The sequence below is a fragment of the Triturus cristatus genome, chromosome 3_2 (genome assembly GCF_964204655.1).
Source record: "Triturus cristatus chromosome 3_2, aTriCri1.1, whole genome shotgun sequence".
NCBI classification, from domain to species: domain Eukaryota; kingdom Metazoa; phylum Chordata; class Amphibia; order Caudata; family Salamandridae; genus Triturus; species Triturus cristatus.
The window spans coordinates 486,215,055-486,236,438 of NC_140584.1; the positions used below are offsets into that span (position 1 = coordinate 486,215,055).

At 41.9% G+C, this 21,384-nt stretch overlaps 1 protein-coding gene and 1 long non-coding RNA gene across 4 annotated transcripts in view; one reads left to right on the forward strand and one right to left on the reverse strand.

The window, feature by feature from the left end:
- Window positions 1-21,384, reverse strand: part of TRIM66 (tripartite motif containing 66) — a 743,368-nt gene that overhangs the window by 394,572 nt on the left and 327,412 nt on the right. The window contains exon 1 of one of the 3 annotated variants that reach the window (XM_085648128.1): window positions 16,321-16,843. The exons of the other annotated variants lie outside the window; for them this stretch is intronic. The gene's annotated coding sequence lies outside the window, so the exon portion shown is untranslated. Of the gene's footprint in view, window positions 1-16,320; window positions 16,844-21,384 lie in introns of those variants that run through there. 3 annotated transcript variants of the gene reach the window in all.
- The window catches only part of LOC146857574 (uncharacterized), a 200,483-nt gene that overhangs the window by 19,382 nt on the left and 159,717 nt on the right, over window positions 1-21,384 (forward strand). The window lies entirely within an intron of this gene.

The following is a 21,384-nucleotide window of genomic DNA, read 5'->3' on the forward strand; positions in this document are numbered from 1 at the left end:
TGGCGAGTTTGCCAATGATCTCTTGCTGTGCTTAAGCTCAGCACTGTTTGTACCATTCCACTTTGCACGGCCTTGAGGGCCATGTTAGGTAGTATGCCTTTCTCGTAGCACGGAACTCCAGCCTGTTGTGCTGCGGACGCCTATGATTACCTGTTGTGTTGGTGCCAAAGACTGCAGGAGTTTTTATTTATTGTGGTACTTACAATTTTGCATAATTTATTTTAGTATTATTGTTAATTTTCCCCCTGAACTGTATGCGTTATTCTGTCTCGAATTACCTTTTTTTTTTTTTTACAGAGTTTTATATAGCGCAACCTTGGCCCGAATTGGGTATCAGAGCGCTTTACACAGCGCCAGTTGCATTACATGAGGACACATTCATTTTTGTTAGGCACGGGGAGATGAAGTGATTTGCCCAGAATCACAGGATGTTCAGCTTCATTGCCAAGACTCGAACCCAGCTCCCCAGATTCGAGGTCGACCGCCCTGGCCGTTACCTTAGGGGTTATATTAGTCTGCAAATCGTCCATTGGTGCTCTTGCTAAGATAGCAGGGATTTTAGTTGCGGTACTTGCTTAGCAATATCAGTCATTCCTCTCAGACCTGCAGCTATTAGTCTGCCCTGAGCAGCTTGAGGGCTAATGATATTCTGATGTGTTAGCTCAAGCTGCAGTGGAAGGCTACTTTAGGTAGGCTACTCCCGTTTACAATTATTGCATGCAGCAATTTTATTTTGTTTTAATTCTTGTTGGTGTCCCTTAGGGATTCTACTTAAGGTATTTGTGTGATACTATTGGTTGTTAGAGCAGTAAATATGGGTAAACAGAGCACAGGTGATAATGCAGGGGGCTGCGAAGGCCAAGAAACAAGAGAAGCATGCAGCGTACAACTGTACCCAGATGATATTGAGGAATGAATTGAGGAAGTGGAGGGTCTTCTGAATGGGAAAGATAAGGGGGTTGGTCCTCCATGGACCAAGTTCCACCCTAAAGACATAAAGTCCTACTTATCTCATAGGTCAGCAGCAATTGCTAGGAAACACAAAACATCAGTTAATAAAGCTGTTTCCCCACCGGTTGAGGTAAAAAGAGCGGTGGCTTTGGGTGGTTAACACTAAGGGGCTGAAATCTGGGGCTCAGTGGATTCCTCAAGACTGGAAATCACAGAAAATAAATTTGTAAGAACAATATTTAATGTCCCAGTTATTACATCTGTAATTACCTTACGATGGGACTTGAATCTTAAGGGAATTGACCACATTGCACGTCTCAAAATCCTGAGCTATTGGGCTACAATATGAACAACTCTGGAGTTGGTTCCTTAAAAAGAAGCTTTGCAAGAACAAATGTTTTTTGATAAAACCTGCAATACACCATGACTGAGAGCCGTGAAATCTTTATGTACCCAGTTAAATATGGCTGCCATGTGGGAGAACCAAAATAAGATGGACAAAAATTCAGCCAGTAATATTAAAGGCAATATACTGGGAATATTCCCTGCAGAAGATATGGCATAATGAAAGGCAAGTTGATACATTTTTATCCCATAAATGTACCCCGCATTTTGAAATACACCTTGATAGAGTTCCTCTCCTGAGGCTAAGTCCCTGTATATACGGTTTTCAAATTGCATATTGCTACTGAGGTCCTTCACATCAAAGTGGAAGTAGGATGATACAGGCTCAGGGATTACCCATACTGGCGTAACATGGTGGAAACTGGGTGCATTTTTTGCTGATATGCCAGAGTTGCAAATCCCTGCGCTCAAGATGGATCTTTCCATTATGTCATAACTTAGGGGTTAAATATTGTGCGGTAGTCTTACCTGTATTAAAAAGTGACACAGCTCAACCAAGTGTACTTGCTCTTATGCGATATCTAAAATGGGCACGGCCACTTCGTGCTACTGCAGGGAAGGCCGGACCATGAGACACTATCTAACCTTAAGCCATCTTCTCTCTAATACCATTATGGAGACATAGAAAACTTTCCTTGCCTAGACAGATAGTTCACTTTTATTGATTAGGGAGAAAGAGATACAAACTTTCTATGTCCCTCTACCCAAAGACTCTGTCTTTAGGTCATTGTACACATATAATTGGAAACAATTGTGTAATAGTATTATGTACCTTGAGCATGTCTAATCTTTGGTTGATTTGTAATATGCTTTTTATTTTTTTATTTTTTCCTGAATTTAGGGAATATGCATATTATATTATGTTAAAGTGAAATGGGCACTCAGCACTTTAGTGGTGTATTACTTTGGCATTTCAGGGAATGTGTGTACATGTTGGAAATAATTGTAATAATCTTCGTATATCTGAGTAACAAAGAAGTGAATAACAGTGGAACGTGAACTCTGAATTTATGAAACAAACTTGTGAAAATGGTTGATTCCTATTTTATGCATACTTGGCCAACCTTAAAATGGACAATCTTTGCACAAAGAATCTAAAGGGGATCCTGATTACAATTTGATCTTTTTTGCAGGTGTTACTTTACCTGCAATTGTTATTAAGAGTTATTGAACTGCTTAATCTTTTTTTATCAATGTATTCTTATGTTTTTTTATGATGATGTAGGAATATTATTAATGATGATGCTATGTACTTTTATGTTTGTTACAAATGAAATAAAGTAAATGATGATGAATGTATAGAGTTGCAAATATTATTTAGAAAAATATCACCTCATTGTAGTTAATAATGGAAAATCAATGGCCAATGGAACAATATTTTTGTAAACAATATTAAGGACAAATTGGGCCCGATTCACAGAGGTAAATTTACATGAGTAGGTTTACTCATATGTAAATTTACATTTGCGGGTAACTTTACTAATGTTTGCTATCCACGATTTTCAAGTGTAAAACTACTAGTGGGTGTAGACTTATATAACTCCAACCCCTCGATTTAGTTAGTATAGTTGAATAAACCAAATCTGAAACTGTAAAGTTACTACTAGTAACTGTACAACCGTATTTTACACTGCACACACTTGGCTCTGGAATTAGGCAGGAAACCTCCACAACAAGAGTGGAGACCTTCACATCCAGGAAGGAGATCTCTGCATGGAAGGGTAATAGGGGAATTACTTACACCTGAACCAAATTACACATGCCTGACACACATTCCCTTCCAACATAAATACCGCTCACATCATAGGCTCTGCTTTTTTACACTTTGTCATTTAGCTACTGCACCCACCATATACTTCTGCAATAATGCATACCACTAGTTTGAAGAGGAAAAGAAACTTCACCAATGAGGAGACAATCCTTGTAGTTAAATGTATGGTAAAACACTACAAACAAGTACATGGATCCTCTCCATTCTGTTCCATTCGGTGACAGACTCTGTCAACGTATTGGGGAAGTAGACATGCAGCATGGTAGATATTAAACAGAAGCGGCAAGATAAGAGGGAGGAAGATGAAGAATTTCTCTATTATTCAACTGGCACAGGTTATGATAGAGGAGCACCTAGATCTCGTTCCATTTATGTCTCAGTCCCCTTGAGAAGGCTAACCTCACCACAAAGCACCCACACCTGCTTTATGGACTGTCTCTTTTGGACAACAATATTGTAGTGCAAGGTAATATTCAAAACTACTCTCTCTCTCACTAAAAACAAAATAAAAATTACTAACCCATCTCTGTTCTTCCCCCATACCCACATTGTTAGGCACTCATCTCATACATACCTCTCAAAAACACCCTCTAACACAACCCTATGAATACATGAATGTTCTGATTACATTTCTGTTGTATTCTTTTCATAGAACCACTCTTTCAAGTAGTTTTCTCAACCACTGGTGAGAATCGGGTATCTCCCATTCATCATTCTCACCCCAAAAACCGCTCAGAGGGCACCCCTCTCTATTGTGGTTAACATCCTGGCCATTTCAGGTGGACACACATGCAAGAGAAGGGAGTTGTCATGGTCTAATCATGCTCTTGATGTGCAGTGCTTAATTTGTAAAAGTGCTGGGACCCAAAGTTTTGCCCAGAAGCCCATGGATGGCACTACAGAATGTCGAGGGTGCCAAATACCAAGCTGCCTAGCATTGCATAATTTTACCAAGACATTTCAAAGGTGCAACTTTTAACTTTAGGGCAAGAGAGTGCAAGGCAACATGCTTTGACAGTATAGATGTTAGAGACAATGAGCTAAACATGCCAATATAATCGCCAATGCATGCACAATATTCTCCTGCTAACTTAACACCTCTGTCACTACCTCAACCTTCACCATAACCAGCTCAACCATAAACAAGGCAAGCACATTCTCAAACAATCTCCTCACCAGTATTTAGTAGGCAGAGTAGTAGGATAATACCCATAAAATAAGTTTTGTTTTGTTAAATTGTATACTACTTGTAGGAATCTGGCTCTGTTTATACTATACAAAAGTGAGGTATAGAGTGCACAGAGTTCAGGGAGTCCCCAGAGGTATAGCAGAGGCTAAATTAGGTAAGTACTATTAACATCTCTCTTTGTGGTAGTGTGGGCGAGCAGTTAGGCTTATCCAGAGGGTGTGTTAAGCATTTAATGTATTCACTCAATCAAGGCTGATGGCACACACTCAGAGACAGAATCCAAACAAATTGGGTAAGTATAAAAAAGGTATACTTATATTTTATTTCTAGAACCAAGCAGGACTTGGTACAGGTAGGTAAAATATACTTTCATTTGTAAACCTCTACACAGAAATACAATGTCGGATGGATTTGCAACTGTTAGAGGTTGGTATATTGTCAAAAAGCAGCTTAAATTACAGAGTAATTACTTTTAGAATACTTTTTGATTACTTTTTGATTAATTTGAATACTGGGGGTGGTATGCCTAGATAACACGCCAAGGGATCTCACATTACAAGGTAATTAAGGCGTTTCTTGGTTTAAGTTATACTGGCATTTTTCTCCATACAAAACAACAGTTAAACACAGAACATTTTAGGCCCAAACTCATAACATTTGATTTGATTTGAAGATTTGTAAAGAGCAACTGTCACTCCGGAGAGAGCATCCTGGCGATATGCGGGGAAGGTAAGGGGACACAGGAAGACATAAGAAAGAATGACGTGTCTCAGTTAAATTAGTGAGAGGCAGAATGGATCGGTGGACCCAAAGATCCAGGTCTTCAGGGCTTTCCTAAAATGAGTTTCTGATTCTAGCAGCCTCAGTTGAATTGGCATGAGGTTCCATGCACGGGTTCCTAGAACTGCCAGTGTTTTACCTCCTTTTCTTTTATACCTGTAGGTAGGGGGCTTGAGGAAGTTGACTGAGGAGGATCTAAGAGTCCTGACAGTGTTGTAAGGGGAGAATCTGGCTGATAGGTATTTTGTTCTCGAGTTTCTAAAAGCTCTGAAAGTGATTAATAGTACCTTAAACAGGATCCTTTTATGAACGGGCAGCCAATGTAAGGTTTTAAGGGCTGTAGAGGCCGATGATTTACGAGGCAGTTTTAGCACTAGCCGCGCTGCTGCATGTTGCACAATCTGCAGATTATTTAATACTTGTTTTTGGTTCCTGCAAGTAGGCTGTTGAAGTAGTCTAATCTGGATAGTATAAGAGCTACAGCCACTGTCTTCCTCGCAGAGAACGGAATGTAGTCAAAGAGTTTTCTAAGAGTTTTAATAAGGCTAAAGCACATCCATGCAACTGCGAGAGTTTGAGGCTAAAATGAAATGGAGGTATTACATTTTACCCACAGGTTCTTAGCCACTTCCACTTTGTTAGGAGGGCCTGGTGCGTCATCTTGCCACCACTGGATTGGCTGAAAGTGATCGTCTTTCCCTATTAGCAAGATCTCAGTTTTATCAGTGTTGCATTTAAGATGATTGTCCTTCATCCAACTAATAACCTCTGTGAGGCATAACTTAAAGTTAACCTCAGCTTTATTATAACATGGGTCCCAATGGGAGAAAAATGGTTTTCGGTTTCACAGGTAAGTAAAGATGTCACAAGTGGGAGTTTTGGGGGTTAGGACTAAGGTTCCTCAAGGTCTAGGTAGGCACTCAAACTGTACCACCAGCGGTACTGGGGCGGCCAGGTGCAGAGTGGCGGGAGCCCAATGTTAGCCAATGGGGCTAAGGGGGGCTTTGGTTAGGGACTGCTTACGAGCAGGCCACTCGGATGTGGGAGCAAAGCTCCTGAGGTTAAATCAGCACTGTAGGGGCCAACAATTAGCACAGCAGCTGCACCACTAGCGGCACTGGGGCGGAAGGGTGCAGGGTGCCAAGAAGACATTGGGAACCCAGTGTTTCTCAATGGAGACCTTCGGATCGGCAAAGTTGCTGCAGACTCGAGCAGGGAGACTTCCTGAAGGTGACCACCGGCTGGAGAGGTAAGTTGAGTTCTTGGGGGAGGCCTGGACACCGTCGGTTGGGCCATCCAAGGCCCTGGGGAGTTGGGTGCAGGTTTTTTTTTTAGCATCGGAATCTTTTGGCAGTTCCGGGCGCGGTCAGGGGGACCCTTCAGGTTGAGGCTGCAAGCGTCGTCTTGAAGCTTGCAGGAAGTTGGGGCTCACCAGATCCCAGGTCAGGTTCACTAGGGAGACCTCCTTGTGGTGTTGGGCTACTCGAACTCATGCCCGTGGGAGTCGGGTGCAGAGTGGTGCAGAATCGCGGAGTGGCCGGAATCTGTATTCTGGTCTTGAAGTCTTTGTTGAGCAAATCCTGTGCTCAGTCTGTAAGGTGAGTGCAGGACACTGGGGGGCTGCTGTCTGCTGGACACGCCAGTTTCTTTGCTGTAGGCAGGTCATAGTCTGAACCAGTTGGTAGGGCTGAGGTCAAAGCAGTAGGTGTCCTCTTCATCCTGGGTCAGCACAGCTCTTCGGTCCTTCTTCGTTCTTCCTTGAATCTCAGGAGGCAAGGTTCAGGGTTGCCACTAAATACTAAATTTCTAAAAGGGTTTGCAGGTTGGGACCAATGGGTCCCTTCCTTGGGGTGGGTACACCACCTATTATGCTACCCTCCAGTGGGGGGGACATAAGCCTCTCCCTAATTGGCTGGTCCCCTCATCTTCAGAATGGAGGGGACTGAGATGTGTGTTTCACCTCACCTCCCCCACCTGAGGGGTGGGGTTGGTAAAGATGGGCACAACTCACTACCTAGCTTGATTTTCGTGCTGATTCTCCCACCCAAAGTGGGGACCAGAACCGGTGGGAGACAGTTGCTGGGGGCAGCAATAGGCAGGGACATCTTCCAAAAGGCAGCAGGCCTTTGAAGATGCCCCTTTGTGGGCCCAGCCCATTCTGTGGGAGGACGCCTGGCACCTCTGCCCAGGATGGGCTTTTTTTCTGAGCTCAGAGAGCGGAGGCTTTCTACCCAGCTTTCCAGAAACCTGTCTGGTGGTGGCAAATGGCGGCCACTCATTCAGGAACCACGCCAGGGCTGGTCGATTTTCAGGGGGCATCTTTAAGATGCCCTGTGAGTGCATTTTACATTAAATCCCACACTGGCATCAGTGTGGGTTTAACGTGCTCAGCAGATTGTTACCAAACTTTCCAGTTGTTAGAAAAACCATAATGGTGCTGTGGAGTTCATAATGACCAACGTCCATACTCTTTATGGCTTTACTACACTTACAATGTCTAAGAATGCACTTAGACACTGTAGGGGTACAGGGCTCATGCCACTGTACCCTCTCCTGAGGACTAGTGCACCCTGCTAGAGGGGTGACTTACCTAGGCCTCAGGCAGTTGGTTGCTGGCGTGGCACACAGGGATGTGTGCAATGTCAACTCTTTACTTTTCTCTGCACCAAAACACGCAACTTGAAATGGCAGTGTGTGGGTGTTAAGATACAGGGCCTCCGAGGGTGGGACAATAGATGCTGCAGCCCTTAGAGGTCTTACCTGGTCACAGTGCCCTTGGTACCCATGGTACCTTTTACAAGGGGTGTATCTGTGGCCATTGATATGCCAATTGAGGGTACAAAGCTACAGTCTTGGGGAAAACACAGGCCCTGGTAACTGGATTGGCAGGGACCCAGGGCACATCAAGTTAGGTTGCATCAGATTTCAGGCAAAAAGTGGGGGTAACCACACTAACTGAAAACTTTTTCACAAAAAAAAATACTGCACACTTTTTTTTATAAAACAAAAACCCTCCATCTTCCATCTGTGTTGAATGTTTGATGTAGAAGTTCTTGTTTTGGGGGAAAACGTCCCTTGCCATCCTCTGTCTCACACTTCACCACAAGAGTGTTAAAGTCCTCCTCTGACTCAACTGTGGTAGGACCAGACATCCCACAGGAAGAAGGAAACACAGGGTTGGCGGACGAAACACCTATGACAGACAAACTTGCGGATGGGACAACAGGAGGTGGGACATTAAACTGGTGCACTCTTTTGTTGATTCATCTCAGTGGCTGATGCAAGCATCAAGACTGGCTCGCCTGTGAGATAACAAATTGTCAAAGCTGACCCTCAGGAAAGATCCATTGACCATGAATCAAGTGCAGTCAGTATTTTGACATGGGCAGGGATAGCTTGGGAGAAGATTGTATGTAAATGAAGCTCCTGCTCAAAGTCCACAACCATGTCAAGTATCACAAGTCAGAAACAGTCTCTGGTAATTACTGCTTCCTTGGACATCCCAAAGATTGTGATAACATGCAAGTAAACCAACTCTTTCCTCCTCAAATAAGTATTGATAAAAATGAAGGGGAAAGCAACAAAAACATTCACCAACATAATGAAGACAGAAAATGTTGTTTGGTTTACAAGTTAATTTCCTATATACTCAGCCTAAATGCGATTGGTTGGTGTGGAAATGTGTTTACACACAGAAGCGTGGTGAAGTTCAGAACAATTACTCCTTGCATTACCAGTTGTGTTGCAAGTGTTGTAAACATTGCCTTTAAAATTCAACAGGATTAGATTTAAAGAAAAAAGAATTTTCGATGTAAAAAAAAACTTGTAATATCGTTACTCACATTTACTTAAAAGTTTACTAAATTATTGAATCTGAAAATACAAAATTAATGTTGCTTTATTTTTCAATATATTTAGATTGTTAATTGGTGGCCCCAATGTTTTCAATGGGAGTGTTTCAGTAACTATGGTTGCCCATGTTTGGTTATGATCTTACTCCAAGGCTGAACTTGAGTATATTTACTACCGTTTTGGATCCTTTGTGGCTGTCATAAATTTACAATTGCAGTTTGTGAATAGCAATGGGCTTACTCTCTTGTAGGTGGGTGTTTGTCCCTCCCTAAACCACTTCTTACCCATCACTAAACCCCTCATATTTAAAAGTAAGTATGCCCCATTTCCCAGTCACTTCCCCGTCCCTCTCATATTTACTATACAAATGTATGTGAAATGTGCGGAGAACTAAGCAACTGGGGCGGAGATCTTGGCATAGAAAAGATAGGAGTGGGAGAGGTGGAGGTCTACGCACATAGGTTAGTGAATAGAAGTTTGTAGTTTGTGAGTAGCACTACTAGATGCACTACAAACAGCAGTTTGTGAATAGGATGCAATATTTCTGTCAGGTGATATTTTTACTTGCAATATTCTGGCATAAAACATTCAGACAGTCGTATCTTGCACCCCAGGCTGTATGAAACACCATAATATATGTAAGAAAGGCACTGCTTCCTCAATTCCATTTAGCTGTGACTTTAGGTTACCCCATAAACCCACTCTCCAAGCAAAGATTCCCAATCTCTTACATCCTCTGTACCCATGGTGCTTTTGTTCCTTGTGCTCTATAAAATCAGTTTCCACACAGTGAAATGTCCCACGCGTAGGCACAACTTTATCTTTAGCCCAATAGCACTCCTATTTGTCCTACATGTTTCAGTAATTCTCTTTTTTCCTTCAGCAATGCATGCATCAGAGATGGAGGCTTCACCAATACACATATCAAATTTGTGACTCGATTCCTGTTTTTTTTACCACTCACCCAATTAAATGAATTTTATAAGAGTTAAGCATGATACTATGTTGTAAAGTTAGAGACGTTGAAAAAACCTTATACAAACAGACACTGTATCCCTTCGCTTTTAGCACTTTTCATAGTGTCTAAACATTCCGTTACAGTTACAGCAACCCCCTAACTCATTTTAAAGTAATTTTTCTCAGACCACGAGTCCGGGAAAAACGGTCAGCACCAGAGTGTCCAAGAAAGCATCCGAGGGGCACTCCCAAAAGGGTGGTCAGAGTTCCCACCAGAAGAAGGAGGAGGGAGACAGAGTTCTCTAAATGCCCCCAAACCAACTCACAGGGGAAAGGGCCTGGTTCTCATTTCCAATCTGGCCACCGATAGAAAAATGACTCTGACAAAAGTCGGCAGCCCAAGTCTAATAAGTGCTGTGAGTGCTCCAAATATAAACACTACAACAGGGATTTCAAGTGTACAAGAAGCAAAAAGATTGCGCCGTCTAGAATTAGAACAGTGTCCCCACTAGGCACGTGAAGATCAGTCAAAAATGATTTGAATACTGTGCACGTTGTCTGAAGTATTTATTTAACTCATCATATTGGTATCACCAATTTTTCATGTTCAATAGTTACACATTTTTGGCGTAAATCACAATGAGTCATAAATTAACTCAATCCCAATGCATTTTAGGACCATGCCCTTCGTCAGGGGATTTTTCCTATAAGTTAAAAAGGCATGAGATCAGACATCCAAGCAATACGTAACAGTCAATGAAACGTGTACAGAAAATAAAAGAAAAGAGAAAAGTCCACCAAGGTCTGGTCCATGCTTAAAAGTTCATGCTGCGCAGTAGAGCTGTGTAAAAGTGCTGAAAGTAAAAAAAAACGCGTAGAAAAACGGGTATCACTGAAAATGGTCCATGCTCAAAAGCTCATGCTGTGCAGTGGCGCTGTGTAAAAGTGCTCAAAGTCAACAAAAACACGTAGAAAGACGGGTATCACTGAAAAGGAAAATCCGTAGGAGGAAACGTGCCGCATCTTATAAAAAACACGAGATGCAATACGGGTGTTTTTTGATCAATAGCGTAGTAAAAGTGAGGAGAGAGATCCAATATTATTTGATACGACAGCTCACCCACAGTGCCGGTATGAACTATGTGAACAAACGTGAACAACAATCAATGAATACTACAACAGTGTACGGATAGACCACGTAAGCTCTTACCATTCCTATCTGATCCAGCTGAATTTGTGTGACCCCGTAGTGGCATTCAGACGCGTAACTATCACCGCCGTATTATCGGTGTGAAGTCAGAATAACCCAGAAGTGTATTAGGTGAAACAGGAAGTGAAAATGGACTACAAAGAAAGCTCAATCAAATGTAAACGCTCATGACCGCCATATTAGAGCGGTTAAAAAAACGTGTAGGTGCAAGCTATAGAATGTGTACAAGGAGGAAAGAAAAGTTGAAAAGAGGCGAAAATGTTGACCGCACTATAAACAAACGAGGCGTAAATGTTGACCGCACTATAAACAAAAGAGATAATAAACATACAGGTGCCTCTGTAGATCAAAAGAGAAAAATAAATCAAATGACAAGACCAATGAGCTTATATCAAACTCTAATGAGATACAGTGTAAAGGGAAATACATCATACATGCAAGTTATAAATAGCAGCTTAAATCCAATCTTTCATTTAACCCTTTCGGGTGACATCTGTCAAGTTTCTTAATCCCAAATGCTTCACGTCGGAGTAACAATTTTTGGTTGTTTCTTCCTTCAAGAATAGACACTGATTCAAGGACCATAAAACGTAGATGACTAAAGTTATGTTTCTGATTAGACAACTGTACTGCAACATGTGATTTTCCATAATGGTTCCGAATGTTGCTTTTATGTTCGGTTATACACACTTTAACCTTGCGCTCAGTCTTTCCCACATAGGCTAGGCTACATGGGCATTTGAACATATACACCACGTTTTTGAGTCACATGTTGCTGTAGTGTAAATTTTAATGGGTGTTCCTTGGGTGGGGTGCATAAGAGTATTTCCTTTAATGACGTTGTTGCAGTGTCCACAGTTCAAACATGGTATAGTACCCTTATGGATCGGCAATGTGATTGTGTTCGCTGTGCTTAACCCTTTTACCGCGGCAGAAAATCCGCCGTGGTGTGGCCGAAATAAACAGTGGGCGTGGTTCGGACGGCACCCGGCTGACCTCCGCACACGCCCACCGTGATGTCGGCCGGCCGGGGCCGTCCAAAGCATCGAACGGGTTAAACATTCTTTAAAGATTTTTGGACCTTTGATAGGCAAACAAAGGTGGAAGTTGAAATATTCCTCTGAAGTCAACCTCAGATTGTAACATAGACCAGTGTTTCAATACCATTTTTCTGATAGAATAACTACGGGTTGAAAATTTAGAAACAAAAGCCATTCTTTCGTTTTTTTTACTGTGTTTTGCAGGGATAGTAACTGATTCCTGTCTTTTGTTTTGGCTCTGTTCATAGCTGTTTCAATGGTATTTCTTGGGTATCCTCTTTGTTTGAATTTCTCAGCAATATTTTAACAATTAGTGTTATAATTTTCTTCATTGGTAGAAATCCTTTTAACTCTCAACAGTTGTCAGTATGGCAGATGCTGTTTTTGGCGCCAACTTTGATAGTGTAACAAATTGTTCCGATCTGTTGGCTTAATGAAAACATCGGTGATCAATTTATTTCCATGTATAGTGACAGCTACATCCAAAAATGTTATTTGCCTATTGCTGATGGTATTGGTGAAACTGATGCGTGCATCAATGGTGTTGAGATCATGAATGGCACTTACGAGTTGAGATTCTTTGCCTCTCCATATTAAAAATATATCATCGATATATCTCCAAAAGGCGATTACATTTTGAGACCATTCCTTGTTTTGAAAAATATAATCAATTTCGAATCTGTGCATGAACAGATTCGCGTAGCACGGAGCTGCGCAATTTCTCATAGATGTTCCAGATGAAGTAACTGTGGTAAAGGGTAAAGTGCAGCATCTCTAATATGAAAATGTTCAAATTGTCATCGATGTTGTGTTCTAGCAAAAAAGATTCCACTGCTTGTATGCCTTTGTCATGCGGAATTGACGTGTATAATGAACGTACATCGATGGTACATAAGATCGGAGTAGTGTCAGCATTGAATTGTTTGGAGTTAATCTTGTTAAGGAAGTGAGTGGTATCCTTTAGGTAGGTTGACATGTCTTGAACAATGGGTTGAAGATGTTGGTCCAAAGATTTCCCAATGGGTTCATGGATTGAAGTGCGAGTTGACACAATAGGACGAAATGGTGGCCTTTCCAAACTTTTGTAAATCTTCGGCAACATGTACATGTAAGGAACACAAGGAAAATCTTGAATCAAATATATTTTCTCAACTTCCGTAATCGTTCCTACATTAACTGCCTGGTCTAAAATGGTTACCAAAATCTTGAGAAATAAATCTGTTGGATTTACGCCAAGTTTCATGTGTATGGAGGTATCTTGCACATGTTCATCCACACTTTTAAGAGAATACTCTGAGTTAAGAATAACTATAGCTCCTCCTTTATCAGCTTTGCAACACATGAGGGTTGGATTGTTGGCAACTTGGGTAATCGCAGTGTGTTCTTTTTTTGTTAAATTGGAAACCTTAGAAATAGGTTTTTTGAAAATTCCATGGATGTCTTTAAGAACAACGGCTTCAAAAGAATCCTAAAGTTTATTGCTTGTAGGAGCTAAAAAAGTACTCTTTTTTCTTAGACCCATGAGTGATCTGTCATCTTTTTTGGGACGTGGCTCAGTGATGTTATCGAAAAAATGTCTGAGACGCAATTTTCACATGAATTTAAAGACACTGGCTATGCAAATCTGTTCATGCAAGAGTACTTGGAAGTTTTTTTTAAAAACCTATTACCCAGGGCTGGAAACTTAAATGCTTCTAGTTGGCCTGCAGTACTTATTGTAACACTCATATAAGTAGCCCTTTGAAAATATGTCATGTGCCTGCCATTGCAGCTTGCTTGTGCAGTTTTAAACTGTCATTTCCACCTGACAAAATAAAGCTTTTGCCAGGCCTAAACCTTCATTTTAATACATATGTCACCTCTAGGGAAGGTCCTAGATTGCCCATATGGCAGGGTGCAACATATTTCAATAGTTGGACATGTACTTTTAGGTTTTACATGTCCTTGTGGTGAAGAATTCACATATTTGTTTTCTACTACTGTGAGGCCCACCTCTCCCAAAGGATAACGTTGGGTTACCTTATTACATTTAATAAATGATAACTTTTGCTTGGGAGCAGGTGGGAATATCATGTTTGGTGTTTTAGGAATTGAAATGTAAAACCTTCTTTAATGGTAAATTTGGATTTTAAGTCACAATTCTGAAAATGCCACTGTTAGAAAGTTAACTTTTTCTTGTCCTAAACATTTGGTGCCTGTAACCTGTTTCCAAGGTTACTGACCAGGTGTAGTTGGCAATTGGCCTCTGTGTGTTCCTCCCGGAGAGCTACACAATAGAGGGTCTGGGTTTTGGCATGATGGGCTATCCTGATTTGATGATAGGGGCAGAGTGGTCACCTGCTGTCTGGGAAGGAAGACTGGACCTGCACCCTTCATCCCAGGCTACCTGAGTGACTCCAAGGCTAGTTAGTTGCCTTCCTGTTCTGAGCTACAGGGACACAACAAGCTTCTATGGGAAAGTAAATCTTTCTAGCAAGGTTTAAAGCATACTTACCAGCCTGCAAACCATGAAAATGAGCTAAATCAGAGTGGTACAAATTTTATTTCAAAATAACAGAACTGATCAGATAGTACCTAGTGGGACCAATTCACAAAGGTAAATTTGGTGGTAAGATTTACGACCCGTCGTACCTTGTTTACCTCTGCCAGGAATCCAAAAAGGAATTTCTGGTAAGCATAAATGCGTATGTGCTTTTCTCTGCCATGAGTGTGCAGAAATTGTTACTTGTTAATCCCAACTGAAGAGATGGGAAGTGCAGTTTCCAAAGCGTGGTTTGCTTTGGAAGTTTGGAAACACCCACATTTGTGGGAGTTTCCCAAACGCCTCTCTGACACTGCTTAATTTGAGCCGGTGGTTTCCAGTGCTCGGCACCCGCGCATAACTCTGCCCCATGGTGGTGCTGTTTGAGCAATTTAGACATGGGCACAACAGTTGTTCATGAATTCAATGTACATCAAAAACAACTAATAAATGCCGCTGAAGACAGTCTCGTAGTTGTTGAGGCCTGGAACAGTCTGAATTGTCACAAATGTAGGAGTGTAATGAGTAGTAGTTGTGTTGATAGTCATTGGCAGCGCTGGCAGGGCAATGGGTGGTGCAAGCTTCAATGGCCCACAGACGAGAGCCCTGGCACTTATGATTTTACCAATTAAGCACTGCACTCTGATCTCTTTACAACTTGGAAATAGTCAGAGTTTTACTCCAGCAAAGGGCTGCACTAAGTCACCTTCCAGGGTGGAAAGGGAAAACGGATCACTCCCACATTATGTGAGGCTTAGGTAAGGGCTTTCGCCACCTGGAAAAATCTTTTCCACATGTACGGACTTCTTTGCCATGAAGAACTCTGTAGAGTGGGAATATTAGCTCTTGCGAAGAGTTACGCCACGTGGCATTCTCAGAAGAATGCCTAGAAACCTGCGCTTGGCGAAGGTTTCCACGCGTACTTTAAGTAATATTAGTGAATTAATGTAGTAAATCTTCACCATCAGATAAGATAGATGTTAATGCCTGGGTACTCCAAAATGTGCGTGTCACCACCTCTCACACTCTAAGAGCTATCCCTGCACATGAGTATATCATTGTGAGACAAAAAGCTTTACAGAAACTGCCAGGGTCACTTGCATGGAGAATAGTTAAATGTTCTCTGTATTTTTCATAGTTCACTGGTTTCTCTGGTATTTTTCATAGTCCACTGACTGCACTACAATGCAATAAAGGAGACCTAAATCACACCCAGCTTTCAAGGAAATCGGCGATGCTTCAAAATGCAGCCGCCTCAGAAGGACGGGCCATCGGGACCTCTCCACTTGGGATTTGTACCTCAGCGTCACCTGGCAGGCTAAAGAATAAAAAGGCTAGAGTGTATTCTGTGTACGAAGCGTTGCAGATCGTGGTGATAGTCTTTACCGTGAGAAAGTATGCGTGAACGGTAAAGCGTCCTTCACAGAAAACATTTTAACCGGGTGGTGTCACAGCAACAGTGAAGTGAAAACAGGCAAAGCCAACACCACCGCACTAACTTGTAGAAACTGTTCGAAGAACACTTGACAGACACCTCTAACATGGGTGCATAAAGATCGTGATGCAAAAAAACAAACGGTTACATTTCCAGAGTATACAGTAAGTTGGCATGAAGGGCTAATGATGACAACAACGCAGGCTTACCTTCATCTGGTCGCTGCCTCTAGCGCGAGACAAGCGCTACTCGCAGATTTGAGTGATCGGGCGCTCCAGAGTCACGTGCTTCCTGAAAATCGGCATTGCTGACTGGAACCCGCTGCACGCGCACTCCCAGGACACAGCACCAAACGCAAGTTCGTCGAAGGTTTAGTTATGGACGACGAGTGCAGCGGAGACTGCGCGCGAGTACACGAAACTCTGTCCCCACCTGGCAGGTGCGCTCCTTCTCCCGTCGGGAAACGCGTATCCGCCCCTTTCTTTAGGTCAGGAGCCTCACCTTCGCTCTGCTCTTATCCGGGATACTTTTCCAAACAGGTGTCTGCCACACTTCTCAGGTAGGAACGGACTGCGACAGTCTTCCGCGCACTGAAACGTGGAGTAAAACAAATAAACCCTTCAAACCTGAGGCACGAGTCATCACCTGAGAAGAGCTGTTAGTCTGCGGCAGCCAACAGTGGCTTTCAGGCAGCGCAATTACGTGTATCATAACAATGCTGCTGGCAGGGAAATGAGAGCTTGTCCGTTCCCTGGAGGGGAACTGTTTATACGAACGACTGCGTGATGCAATCACTGTATCTAAATAGCAATCCGACAGGACTCAAACAACAGGGCGTGCACACCTGGGAGCCAGGGGTGTGCAACCGAGAGTTAACGAGCCCTGGCTGCACACCTGGGACTTCCCTAACCCTGGCTGCGCATCCAGGAATCTCGAGGGTACAGGTTTCTATCACCCTCCTCTCATACAATTCAGCCTCTTGTCACAAAGCGAAGTGAGTGGCCTCTGCAGAGTTATTTTTCAACAGAATCCCACGTTAGTGTTTTTAAGGAGCACCCTTGATATCTTTAGACACCCCTTAGGCCGCAACACCCCTAAACATATCACAAGACTCCTAAAAACAGACCCCCCTTCTTATTTGTCACCCAATTGCATTCTTGGGCAAGTGGTTTGAGTCTTTAGTTCAAAGTAAGCTTTTTGACTGCTAGGACTGGCGTGTCCTGGGGCATTGCAGGGTGGGGCAACGGCGAGGAAGTTACAGAAATTGGGAAGTACGATCCGATGAGGAAAAGCGCAACATTTGCATCCATACTTTTTCTTATGTAAAACATTTCAATTAAAAAAAAACATATGTTGTATAAAAATGATTGTTAAATGGACCCAACCGAGCCTGTCATATGCTTCATTGTACTCGAGAAATTCTGCTAATTAATTACCCTGGCATGAGTCACTGGTAACACAATTATTACAAGAAACAAGGAAGGTTATTGTAGAACTAAGAGCTCTCACCAATTTTGGTAGAGCATTCCCTGGTCGTATTCTTGTTACATTGCAAGAATGCCCTCTAACACAGACCCAGGTGGCATTAGAAAGATATGTCTTTACAGATAAAGTAGAAGCTCTCAGTAGAGATGCTTATGTTAATATTGAGAAGAACAGCAAGCCCTATTCCAAACGGTTTTACCATTGCATGCATAAATGGCAACAACTTTTGAACGCAGATGACCCTCTGTGCTTATGCAAAGGAAAATATGCTAGACACATTTGCAACAAAGAAAAGGTTTTTAGTCTCAAGCAGATGCAAATGACCTCAAACCCCCAGAAATTTGGCAAGGAGTCCTTTTCTAGAAAAGCTTTTTTAGGATATTTTCAGGTCCTGTAAAAGTTTGTGGGTTCTGCCCCTTACAAAAATCTGTACTGCTCTTGTTGCATCAAACGTGGTCCTGTTATAACAGACTGCCCTGGGTTTCAAATATGGTGATTGGGTCATTCAACCTGCACCACCCAGTACCAACTACGGATTATCTGGTCAGTTCTTCTGGGGAGACTGAAGATATAGCTAGAGGATCAGTCCATTATGGTGAATGTCATGAACGGATACAACTGTTGCTTGGATACTTGAGAGTCAGGTCTTAACCTTTTCACAACTATTGCAAAATTCCCCATCTGAAAAAAGGACCGATTATTGTCAATATAGACGTATGTAAATCCACTGATACAGTTTGAAATGGAATCCCTGCAAGCATTTGATGATAAGTCTGCTTCCCCTGAACTAGATTTCTTTTTTGAAAATCTTTTTATTTTAACAAATTGATAAACAAGTCAGTTACAGTCTGGATATTATCGCGGCCTCATATTTCCATCCATCACATTTCAATACAGTACATTTTGTTCAACTTTACTTTGAAGTAGTCCCTCGTGTCTAGTTAGTAGGACTTCCCTGAAGATTCCTCCTCATGCCAGTCAACCTGGAGCTCAGGGAGGGGATTGAATAGAGCCCCCCCCTGTAGGTGATCCACCCTCCCACACCTGTTCCCATTTCTTGGGCAATTCCCGCTTTCATATACGGCTCTTTCGGCGATCATGACCCAGTCCATGTCTTCCTTTCACTGTTCGAGGGTTGGGGCAGCATGTGCCCCCCAGTGTCTGGATGCGTTTCGTTTAGCAATCATTATACCCAGCGTTACCCAAATTAGACTTTTCCTACTGAGATCTGTCGCCTTCCATATGTTGAGGAAACACCGTTTAGGCTCGGGCAGTAGGATCATCCCGCTTACTTGTGTTATTGTGCACATAACGTCTTCCCAGCATGGTCTAATCTTTGGCCATTCGCATAAAATATGATAGAACGTGCCTGTTTGCCCACACTGGAGTTGAAATGTTGAGGTATCTATTCTGCACCCCACCTCCCCCAAACAAGATTTGATCCTATTGCTTTAACAAAACATCTAGAATTTGCTGTGAGCCTGGGAGAAAATAGTGATATAGACAAAGAGGAAGGTGATAACATCAGTGCTAGATCCCTGCCTCAGTTTATTCAATTTCTGGGAAATAATTTAACTATATGCCCAGAGAACAAATCATGGATGTCCCATAGAATGCAAAACCTTTATTATTTTGCTAATTGTGAGCACAACAGTTGTGATCTCTATAGCCCCAAAAATATTCCAAAAGCATCGACACTTACTATTGAACCAACCATAAGCTGTAAATTGTCATGCCGATGGGAGGTCTTTGTGATGAGTAAACCCCCGCCCCCACCCCCCTCCCCCAAAGTACAGGCAAAACATGACAGAGCAAGTGTTTAATTAGAAACTAGGTTTGCTTTTCTCTTTCTTGCTAACTGAAAATTTCTAAAATGATTGCTGCAATATTACAACAGGAGAGGGTTATGGTATCCCTTAAAATAAATTTCTTAAGGCACAGTAGGGAAAGTCAAGATATAGTGGCCACAAATCCTGGTAAGTGTCTGAATTGAGGTTTCTAAAATAGACATGTGGGGTCTTTGGACCCAGACTTTCTGAGATATTGTAGGAAGGAATGGAAAAATAACAAAGGTTAGGATTTAGTGGCGTGTCAAGAGTCTGAAGTCTCTTTTCTTATCTAATGCATGTCATCTATCCTTTCCATTACCTCCTGTACTATGAAGTACACAGGTATCGCCCGGGGTACATTTGTGACTCCCTCACTAGGATCCACCACCCATAACTCAGTAGTCTCTAGTCTGCTATGTAATTCGCTGCCATAGTTGAAGTTACAACTTATTTAGGATGCCTGCATGGGAACCAACACAGCAAATCTCTTTAACAATTACTTTGCTTTATGTTTTGCGTCATTACATAGGTAATTAAAAGCATACTTGAATAAGATATTAAAAATGACACTACTATTTTAAAAATATATAAGTATAAAAACACACTTTTATTAAAAAGCGCAAAAGCGCACAATGAAGTGCTACTCGAACTTAGAATAACCGCAATAAAAAGGGCCGAACTATGATAGTAAGCTAATATTTTACGAAAGTGACAGATTCAAGGGATGTTTTTACAAAAATGTAGTGTCATCCATGCTAGGTTAAATATTAAAAATAAAATAAAAAGCCTCACTATAACAAGTTCATTATAAAACGACATTATTAACAGCTTACTTAAATTATAGAGCTAGGAGATACTGGAGACAACCAACAAAATTGTGAAGTGCATTATAAGTAGCTAATCGCTAATCTATATTGTGTTAGAGACCAGAGTCATCTTTTTGTCTACAAGAGCCATGAACTTTACAATCAGCACTGCCAAGGGTAAATGTGTGATCAGAAAACATGTGATTACTGCTTATCTGCAAGAGCGGGGCCCCAGTTTTTTGAGCGGTTTCAAAAAGGATGCGCCTGTCTTGTAGTAGCTCAGGGCATAAAGAAACTATGTGAGCGACAGTTTCCTTACAGCTGTTACAACGACTGGGTGATTTAGACGTAATGTGCTGTAACCTATAGAATGCACTCCAGTATTGGCAATCCTCCTATCCGGAAATACAACCATTTATACCTCAAGATTGTAGAAAGTTCAACTCAGAATTGGGTTGGGGCCCTTCTTCATGTAGTCATTTAAGATCATTCAGGTGTGTGTACATTTTCAAAGCAACTGGTGTCCTCCAACCATGACTTTTGCCGTATACTTTTGGTTTGCATTCTTGTGAAGGTGAGAAAGGACACTGGGGTTGACAAGAAGTTGCCTATCTTCAAGTCAGTGAGAGATCAATTAAGGTAGGAATGAGCAGCCGATGTTCTACTTGAATTTATCATTTCCATCCATAGTTGATGTTCTAATGCATTCTCCTTGGCTGCTCTTAGTTTGAAACAAGTTTTCACAAATCTTCCTTGGCTTTAAATGGATTGTCTTGTTAAACCAAATTCCAATGTTATCTGGGCATGGGAGCTGTACTTCGGGAGCCAAAATATTAATCTATGGCTGATGATGACAAGTTGATCCAAGAGCTTGGCTGCCCTTACTAACAAAGCTTCCGACCAATATCCAATGGTTGGCAATAATTTGGCCCGGATAACTTTTATTATTGAGTCTCATGTTGAGTCCCATCGTTTTTAAGAAGTGTTTTCAATGCGTGAAGCAGGGCGTAAGCTTTTGCTTTTATCAGCTGTTTCTGAGGCAAGAACTTTCCATGACTGTCAAACACCATCTCGAAAAACCTGACTTCTGTTTCTCTTTTAGCTGATGTACAGTAAATATTCCATGCTCCTGGCTTTATATTTTCTTTCAGAG